We start from the raw sequence: 9,225 nt of genomic DNA, 5'->3' as shown, positions 1-9,225 counted from the left end.
ACAGTGTGTGTGTGGCAGTGTGTGTGTGGCACAGCGTGTATGTAGCACAGCGTGTTTGTGGCACAGTGTGTGTGTAGCACAGCGTGTTTGTGGCACAGCGTGTGTGTGGCACAGTGTGTGTGTGGCATAGTGTGTGTGTGGCACAGTGTTTGTGTGACACAGTGTGTGTGTGGCACAGTGTGTGTGAGCACAGTGTGTGTGTGGCACAGCGTGTGTGTGGCTCCAGCGTGTGTGTGGCACAGCGTTTGTGTGGCACAGTGTGAATGTAGCACAGTGTGTGTGAGCACAGTGTGTGTGTGGCACAGTGTTTGTGTGGCACAGTGTTTGTGTGGCACAGTGTGTGTGTAGCACAGTGTTTGTGTGGCACAGTGTGAATGTAGCACAGTGTGTGTGAGCACAGTGTGTGTGTGGCACAGTGTTTGTGTGGCACAGTGTTTGTGTGGCACAGTGTGTGTGTAGCACAGTGTGTGTGGCACAGTGTGTGTGTAGCACAGTGTGTGTGTAGCACAGTGTGTGTGTGTGGCACAGTGTGTGTGTAGCACAGTGTGTGTGTGGCACAGTGTGTGTGTGGCACAGTGTGTGTGAGCACAGTGTGTGTGTGGCACAGTGTGTATGTAGCACAGCGTGTGTGTAGCACAGTGTGTGTGTGGCACAGCGTGTGTGGCACAGCGTGTGTGGCACAGTGTGTGTGTGGCACAGCGTGTGTGTGGCACAGTGTGTGTGTGGCACAGTGTGTGTGGCACATTGTGTGTGGCACAGCGTGTGTGGCACAGCGTGTGTGTGGCACAGTGTGTGTGTGGCACAGTGTGTGTGTGGCACAGCGTGTGTGCAGCACAGTGTGTGTAGCCCAGTGCGTGTGTGTCAGTGTGTGTGTAGCACAGTGTGAGTGTAGCACAGTGTGAGTGTAGCACAGTGTGAGTGTAGCACAGCATGTGTGTAGCACAGTGTGAGTGTAGCACAGCGTGTGTGTAGCACAGCGTGAGTGTAGCACAGCGTGAGTGTAGCACAGTGGGAGTGTAGCACAGCGTGTGTGTAGCACAGTGTGTGTGTAGCACAGCGTGAGTGTAGCACAGCGTGAGTGTAGCTCAGCGTGTGTGTAGCACAGCGTGAGTGTAGCACAGTGTGAGTGTAGCACAGTGTGAGTGTAGCACAGCGTGAGTGTAGCACAGTGTGAGTGTAGCACAGCGTGAGCGTAGCACAGTGTGAGTGTAGCACAGTGTGAGTGTAGCACAGCGTGAGCGTAGTACAGTGTGAGTGTAGCACAGTGTGGCACAGCGTGAGTGTAGCACAGCGTGAGTGTAGCACAGTGTGAGTGTAGCACAGTGTGAGTGTAGCACAGCGTGAGTGTAGCACAGTGTGAGTGTAGCACAGTGTGAGTGTAGCACAGCGTGAGTGTAGCACAGTGTGAGTGTAGCACAGCGTGAGCGTAGCACAGTGTGAGTGTAGCACAGCGTGTGTGTAGCACAGTGTGAGTGTAGCACAGTGTGAGCGTAGCACAGTGTGAGTGTAGCACAGTGTGAGTGTAGCACAGCGTGTGTGTAGCACAGTGTGAGTGTAGCACAGTGTGAGTGTAGCACAGCGTGAGTGTAGCACAGCGTGAGTGTAGCACAGTGTGTGTGTAGCACAGTGTGAGTGTAGCACAGTGTGAGTGTAGCACAGCGTGAGTGTAGCACAGCATGAGTGTAGCACAGTGTGTGTGTAGCACAGCGCGTGTGTAGCACAAGTGTAGCACAGCGTGAGTGTAGCACAGCGTGAATGTAGCACAGTGTGAGTGTAGCACAGTGTGTGTGTAGCACAGCGTGAGTGTAGCACAGTGTGTGTGTAGCACAGCGTGTGTGTAGCACAGCGCATGTGTAGCACAGCGCGTGTGTAGCACAGCGTGAGTGTAGCACAGCGTGAATGTAGCACAGTGTGAGTGTAGCACAGTGTGAGTGTAGCACAGCGTGTGTGTAGCACAATGTGTGTGGAGCCCAGTGTGAGTGTAGCACAGCGTGAGTGTAGCACAGCGTGAGTGTAGCACAGCGTGTGTGTAGCACAGCGTGAGTGTAGCACAGCGTGAGTGTAGCACAATGTGTGTGTGGCACAGTGTGTGTGTAGCACAGTGTGAGTGTAGCACAGCGTGAGTGTAGCACAGCGTGAGTGTAGCACAGTGTGAGTGTAGCGCAGCGTGAGTGTAGCGCAGCGTGAGTGTAGCACAGTGTGTGTGTAGCACAGTGTGAGTGTAGCACAGCGTGTGTGTAGCACAGTGTGAGTGTAGCACAGTGTGTGTGTGGCACAGTGTGTGTGTAGCACAGCGTGTGTGGCAGCGTGAGTGTACCACAGCGTGTGTGTAGCACAGTGTGAGTGTAGCACAGCGTGAGTGTAGCACAGCGTGAGTGTAGCACAGCGTGAATGTAGCACAGTGTGTGTGTAGCACAGCGTGAGTGTAGCACAGCGTGAGTGTAGCACAGTGTGTGTGTAGCACAGTGTGAGTGTAGCACAGCGTGAGTGTAGCACAGTGTGAGTGTAGCGCAGCGTGAGTGTAGCACAGTGTGAGCGTAGCACAGCGTGAGTGTAGCACAGTGTGAGTGTAGCGCAGCGTGAGTGTAGCACAGCGTGTGTGTAGCACAGCGTGAGTGTGGCACAGCGTGAGTGTAGCACAGTGTGAGCGTAGCACAGCGCGTGTGTAGCACAGGCGTGTGTAGCACAGTGTGAGTGTAGCACAGCGTGAGTGTAGCACAGCGTGAATGTAGCACAGTGTGAATGTAGCACAGTGTGAGTGTAGCACAGCGTGAGTGTAGCTCAGCGTGTGTGTAGCACAGCGTGAGTGTAGCACAGTGTGTGTGTAGCACAGCGTGTGTGTAGCACAGTGTGTGTGTAGCCCAGTGTGAGTGTAGCACAGTGTGAGTGTAGCACAGCGTGAGTGTAGCACAGCGTGAGTGTAGCACAGCATGAGTGTAGCACAGCGTGAGTGTAGCACAGTGTGTGTGTAGCACAGCGTGTGTGTAGCACAGCGTGAGTGTAGCACAGCGTGAGTGTAGCACAGCGTGAGTGTGGCACAGCGTGTGTGTAGCACAGTGTAAGTGTAGCACAGCGTGAGTGTAGCAGTGTGTGTGTAGCACAGCGTGAGTGTAGCACAGCGTGAGTGTAGCACAGCGTGTGTGTAGCACAGCGTGAGTGTAGCACAGTGTGTGTGTAGCACAGCGTGAGTGTAGCACAGCGTGAGTGTAGCACAGCGTGTGTGTAGCACAGCGTGAGTGTAGCGCAGCGTGAGTGTAGCACAGTGTGTGTGTAGCACAGTGTGAGTGTAGCACAGTGTGTGTGTAGCACAGCGTGAGTGTGGCACAGCGTGAGTGTAGCACAGCGTGAGTGTAGCACAGTGTGTGTGTAGCACAGCGTGAGTGTAGCACAGCGTGAGTGTAGCACAGCGTGTGTGTAGCACAGCGTGTGTGTAGCACAGCGTGAGTGTAGCACAGCGTGAGTGTAGCACAGCGTGAGTGTAGCACAGCGTGTGTGTAGCACAGCGAGAGTGTAGCACAGTGTGTGTGTAGCACAGTGTGAGTGTAGCACAGCGTGAGCGTAGCACAGTGTGTGTAGCACAGCGTGTGTGTAGCACAGTGTGAGTGTAGCACAGCGCGTGTGTAGCACAGTGTGAGTGTAGCACAGTGTGTGTGTAGCACAGTGTGAGCGTAGCACAGTGTGTGTGTAGCACAGTGTGTGTGTAGCACAGTGTGAGTGTAGCACAGCGTGAGCGTAGCAGTGTGTGTGTAGCACAGTGTGTGTAGCACAGCGTGTGTGTAGCACAGTGTGAGTGTAGCACAGCGCGTGTGTAGCACAGTGTGAGTGTAGCACAGTGTGTGTGTAGCACAGTGTGAGTGTAGCACAGCGTGAGCGTAGCACAGCGTGTGTGTAGCACAGCGTGTGTGTAGCACAGCGTGTGTGTAGCACAGTGTGTGTGTAGCACAGTGTGAGTGTAGCACAGCGTGAGTGTAGCACAGCGTGAGTGTAGCACAGTGTGAGTGTAGCACAGCGTGAGTGTAGCACAGCGTGAGTGTAGCACAGCGTGTGTGTAGCACAGCGTGAGTGTAGCACAGTGTGTGTGTAGCACAGCGTGTGTGTAGCACAGCGTGAGTGTGGCACAGCGTGAGTGTAGCACAGTGTGTGTGTAGCACAGCGTGAGTGTAGCACAGTGTGTGTGTAGCACAGCGTGTGTGTAGCACAGCGTGAGTGTGGCACAGCGTGAGTGTAGCACAGTGTGAGTGTAGCACAGCGTGAGCGTAGCACAGTGTGAGTGTGGCACAGCGTGAGTGTAGCACAGCGTGAGTGTAGCACAGTGTGAGTGTGGCACAGTGTGAGTGTGGCACAGCGTGAGTGTAGCACAGTGTGAGTGTAGCACAGCGTGAGCGTAGCACAGTGTGAGTGTGGCACAGCGTGAGTGTAGCACAGCGTGAGTGTAGCACAGTGTGTGTGTAGCACAGTGTGAGTGTAGCACAGCGTGTGTGTAGCACAGCGTGAGTGTAGCACAGTGTGAGTGTAGCACAGCGTGAGTGTAGCACAGTGTGTGTGTAGCACAGTGTGTGTGTAGCACAGTGTGAGTGTAGCACAGTGTGTAGCATGGTGTCACCCTCCGATACACACCCTCACACACATTCTCACACACAGATGCACAATTCCTCACAAACACACAAAACCACATAATCACTGACACACACAAACTCACTCACACTCTCACACGCAGTCACAATTACTCACACAAAACCACATAATCACTGACACACACACACACTCTCTCACACACACACACTCTCTCACACACACACTCACCCTCTCACACACACACTCTCTCCCTCCCACACACACTCTCACACGCACATACACGCTCAGACACACTCATGCACACACAAAACCATATAATCACACACACACACTCTCCTTCTCACAGACACACTCTCACACACACACAATCGCTCACACACGCTCAGATACACACACAAACATACACTGACTCACAAACCCAAAATCATTCACACAGACACTCAGACACACACACCCACAAACACCCACCCACAAACACATAGGATTAAAGCAAATTACTGTGGATGCTGGAATCTGAAACAAAAACAGGAAATACTGGACAATCTCAGCAGGTATGACAGCCTCTGTGGAGAGAGAAGGGAGCGAACGTTTCGAGTCTGGATGACTCTTTGTCAAAGCAAACACACTCACTCCCACAAAACCACAATCATTCACACACATGAGGGGGCGCATGCGTTCGGGGTCTGGGCCTATCACTCCATTTCGCACTACGTAGCGGAGGATGGCTGGACGGTCGGTGCTAAACACGCATTTCTCCCTGTTGTATGTGAGATTCAGGGCGTTCGCGGTCTGGAGGAATTTGCGGAGGTTGGCGTCGTGGTCCTGCTGGTCGTGGCCGCAGATGGTGACGTTGTCGAGGTACGGGAACGTGGCCCGTAAACCGTGCTGGTCAACCATTCGGTCCATCTCCCGTTGGAAGACCGAGACCCCGTTAGTGATGACGAATGGAACACTTAAAAAGTGATAGAGCCGCCCGTCTGCTTCAAAAGCAGTGTATTTGCGGTCGCTCGGGCGGATGGGGAGCTGGTGATAGGCGGACTTAAGGTCCACCGTGGAAAAGACCTTTACTGTGCAATCGGATTGACCATGTCAGATATGCGGGGGAGAAGGTACGCATCCAGCTGCGTGTACCTGTTGATGGTTTGACTATAGCCTACGACCATCCTCTGCTTCTCCCCGGTCTTTACAACTACCACCTGAGCTCTCCAGGGACTGTTGCTGGCCTGGACTATGCCTTCCCTCAGCAGCCGCTGGACTTCTGACCGGATAAAAGATCAGTCCTGGGCGCTGTACCGTCTGCTCCTAGTGGCGACTGGTTTGCAATCCGGGGTGAGGTTCGCAAACAGGGAAGGCGGATCGACCTTGAGGGTCACGAGGCTGCAGATCGTGAGTGGGGGTATAGGGCCGCCGAATTTAAACGTTAAACTCTGGAGGTTACACTGAAAATCCAATCCCAGGAGTGTGGCAGCGCAGAGGTGGGGAAGGACGTAAAGCCGGTAGTTCTTGAACTCCCTCCCCTGCACCGTGAGGTTCCCGATGCAAAACCCTTTTATCTCTACAGAATGGGACCCTGCCGCCAGAAATCTTTTTTGATTACTCGGGTGGATCGGAAGGGAACAGCGTCTTACCGTATCGGGATGTATAAAACCCTCCATGCTCCCAGAGTCGATCAGGCAGGGCGTCTCGTACCCGTTTATAAATACTGTCGTTGCTGTTTGGAGCGTTCGGGGCCGCGACAGGTCCAGGGTCACAGAAGCCAGTCGTAGTTGCTGCATCGGGGCGTTTTGTTCAGGCCCCGTGGGGCCATCCATCCCGGGGTCCTTAACCGTCAGCCAAGATGGCGGTGTCCACGGATCGCACACGGTTGGGGTGGACAAGATGGCACTGCCCATGGTTCGCACATTGCCGGAGGAGCACAAAATGGCGGCGGCCATCCCTCCCGCATGGAGTCCGGGACCCAAGATGGCGGCGCCCGTTGGCCGCACATGGATCGCTGGGGGGGTTGAGTTTGGGGTTCTCCCCCGGAGATTGCGGCTACCCCCCGGGCCTGGCACACTGCTAAAAAGTGCCCCTTTTTGCCGCACCCTTTACACAGGGCTGAGCGGGCCGGGCAGCGCATTCGGGGGTGTTTCCCCTGCCCACAAAAGTAGCAACGGGGCCCCCCCCGGGTGATCTGCCGCTCTGGCAGCGGAGGCCTACGGGGGGGCGTGGGGTCCCGGGGGTTCAGTCGCAGCGGTGGTCCACGGTGCCCAAGGGGCTTCCGTGCAGTCGGGGGCGTAGGCACGGGTGTTCTGTGATGCCACATAGAACGAGGCCGCGAGGGCCCGTGTCTCTTTGAGGCCTAGCGTGTCTCTTTCCAGCAATCGCTGGCGAATCTGGGATGAAAGCATACCTGCCACGAACGCATCTCGGACCAGTAGCTCCGTGTGTTCGTTAGCCGAAACCGATGGGCAGTTGCAGTTTCTCCCCAGTATTAACAGCGCACCGTAGAATTCGTCCAGCGATTCCCCGGGGATTTGCCATCTCGTCGCGAGCTGGTGGCGTGCTTAGACCTGGTTGACGGGCCAAACGTAGATTCCTGTCAGCATGGCGAGTGCCACCTGGAAATCGTCCGCATCCTCTATGAGATTGTAGATTTCAGGGCTCACCCTGGCATGCAGGACCTGCATTTTCTGGTCTTCTGTAGGTATGCCGGGGGCCGTTCGGAGGTATCCCTGGAAACACGCTAACCAATGTTTAAAAGTGGCCGCTGAATTTGCCGCGTGGGGGCTGATTCGCAGACACTCCGGAATGATTCGGAGCTCCATGTCCTTTAAAGTTCGCGTAATAAATTGTGGCGCAATCAATCAGTCACGAGACGGGATGAGAAGGAGTCGAACGATGACTTTATTACGCAGACTTGTTCCCCAGCACAGTTACAGAATGCGGCTGCTGGGAGTACCCGGGCTCTTATACTCCGCCTTACTGGGTGGAGACAGTAGGCGGCTGATCCAATCGGGACCCAGTGTTATCCCCCAATAGCCTCTCGGCATCACAGGGTACCTTAATACCCCTAATACATACCACCACAACTCACTCAGACACGGACACACACACACTCACTCAAACATTCACACACACATCAGAGTCACACTCACTCAGACACACACTCACTCAGACACATCAGAGTCACACTCACTCAGACACACACTCACTCAGACACATCAGAGTCACACTCACTCAGACACACACTCACTCAGACACACACTCATCAGTCACACTCACTCAGACACACTCACTCAGACACACACACACATCAGAGTCACACTCACTCAGACACACACTCACTCAGACACACACACACATCAGAGTCACACTCACTCAGACACACACTCACTCAGACACACTCACTCAGACACACACACACATCAGAGTCACACTCACTCAGACACACACTCACTCAGACACACTCACTCAGACACACACTCACATCAGAGTCACACTCACATCAGAGTCACACTCACTCAGACACACACTCACTCAGACACACACTCACTCAGTCACACTCACTCAGACACACACTCACTCAGACACACACACATCAGAGTCACACTCACTCAGACACACACTCACTCAGACACACTCACTCAGACACACACACACATCAGAGTCACACTCACTCAGACACACTCACTCAGACACACGCTCACATGAGTCACACTCACTCAGACACACACACACATCAGAGTCACACTCACTCAGACACACGCTCACTCAGACACACACTCACTCAGACACACTCACTCAGGCACACACACACATCAGAGTCACACTCACTCAGACACACACTCACTCAGACTCACACTCACTCAGACACACACTCACTCAGACACACACACATCAGAGTCACACTCACTCAGACACACACTCACTCAGACACACACTCACTCAGACACACTCACTCAGACACACACTCACTCAGACACACTCACTCAGACACACACACACATCAGAGTCACACTCACTCAGACACACACTCACTCAGACACACTCACTCAGTCACACTCACTCAGACACACACTCACTCAGACACACACTCACATCAGAGTCACACTCACTCAGACACACACTCACTCAGACACACTCACTCAGACACATCAGAGTCACACTCACTCAGACACACACTCACTCAGACACACTCACTCAGACACACACACACATCAGAGTCACACTCACTCAGACACACTCACTCAGACACATCAGAGTCACACTCACCCAGACACACACTCACATCAGAGTCACACTCACTCAGACACACACACATCAGAGTCACACTCACTCAGACACACTCACTCAGACACACACTCACTCAGACACACTCACTCAGACACACACAATCAGAGTCACACTCACTCAGACACACACTCACTCAGTCACACTCACTCAGACACACACACATCAGAGTCACACTCACTCAGACACACACTCAGACACACTCACTCAGACACACACTCACTCAGACACACTCACTCAGACACACACACACATCAGAGTCACACTCACTCAGACACACACTCACTCAGGCACACTCACTCAGTCACACTCACTCAGACACACACTCACTCAGACACACTCACTCAGACACATCAGAGTCACACTCACTCAGACACA

The sequence above is a fragment of the Scyliorhinus torazame genome, chromosome 27, assembly GCF_047496885.1.
Source record: "Scyliorhinus torazame isolate Kashiwa2021f chromosome 27, sScyTor2.1, whole genome shotgun sequence".
Classification (NCBI taxonomy): Eukaryota; Metazoa; Chordata; class Chondrichthyes; order Carcharhiniformes; family Scyliorhinidae; genus Scyliorhinus; species Scyliorhinus torazame.
The sequence above is the reverse complement of the archived record's forward strand: the minus strand, read 5'-3'. Positions refer to the sequence as shown.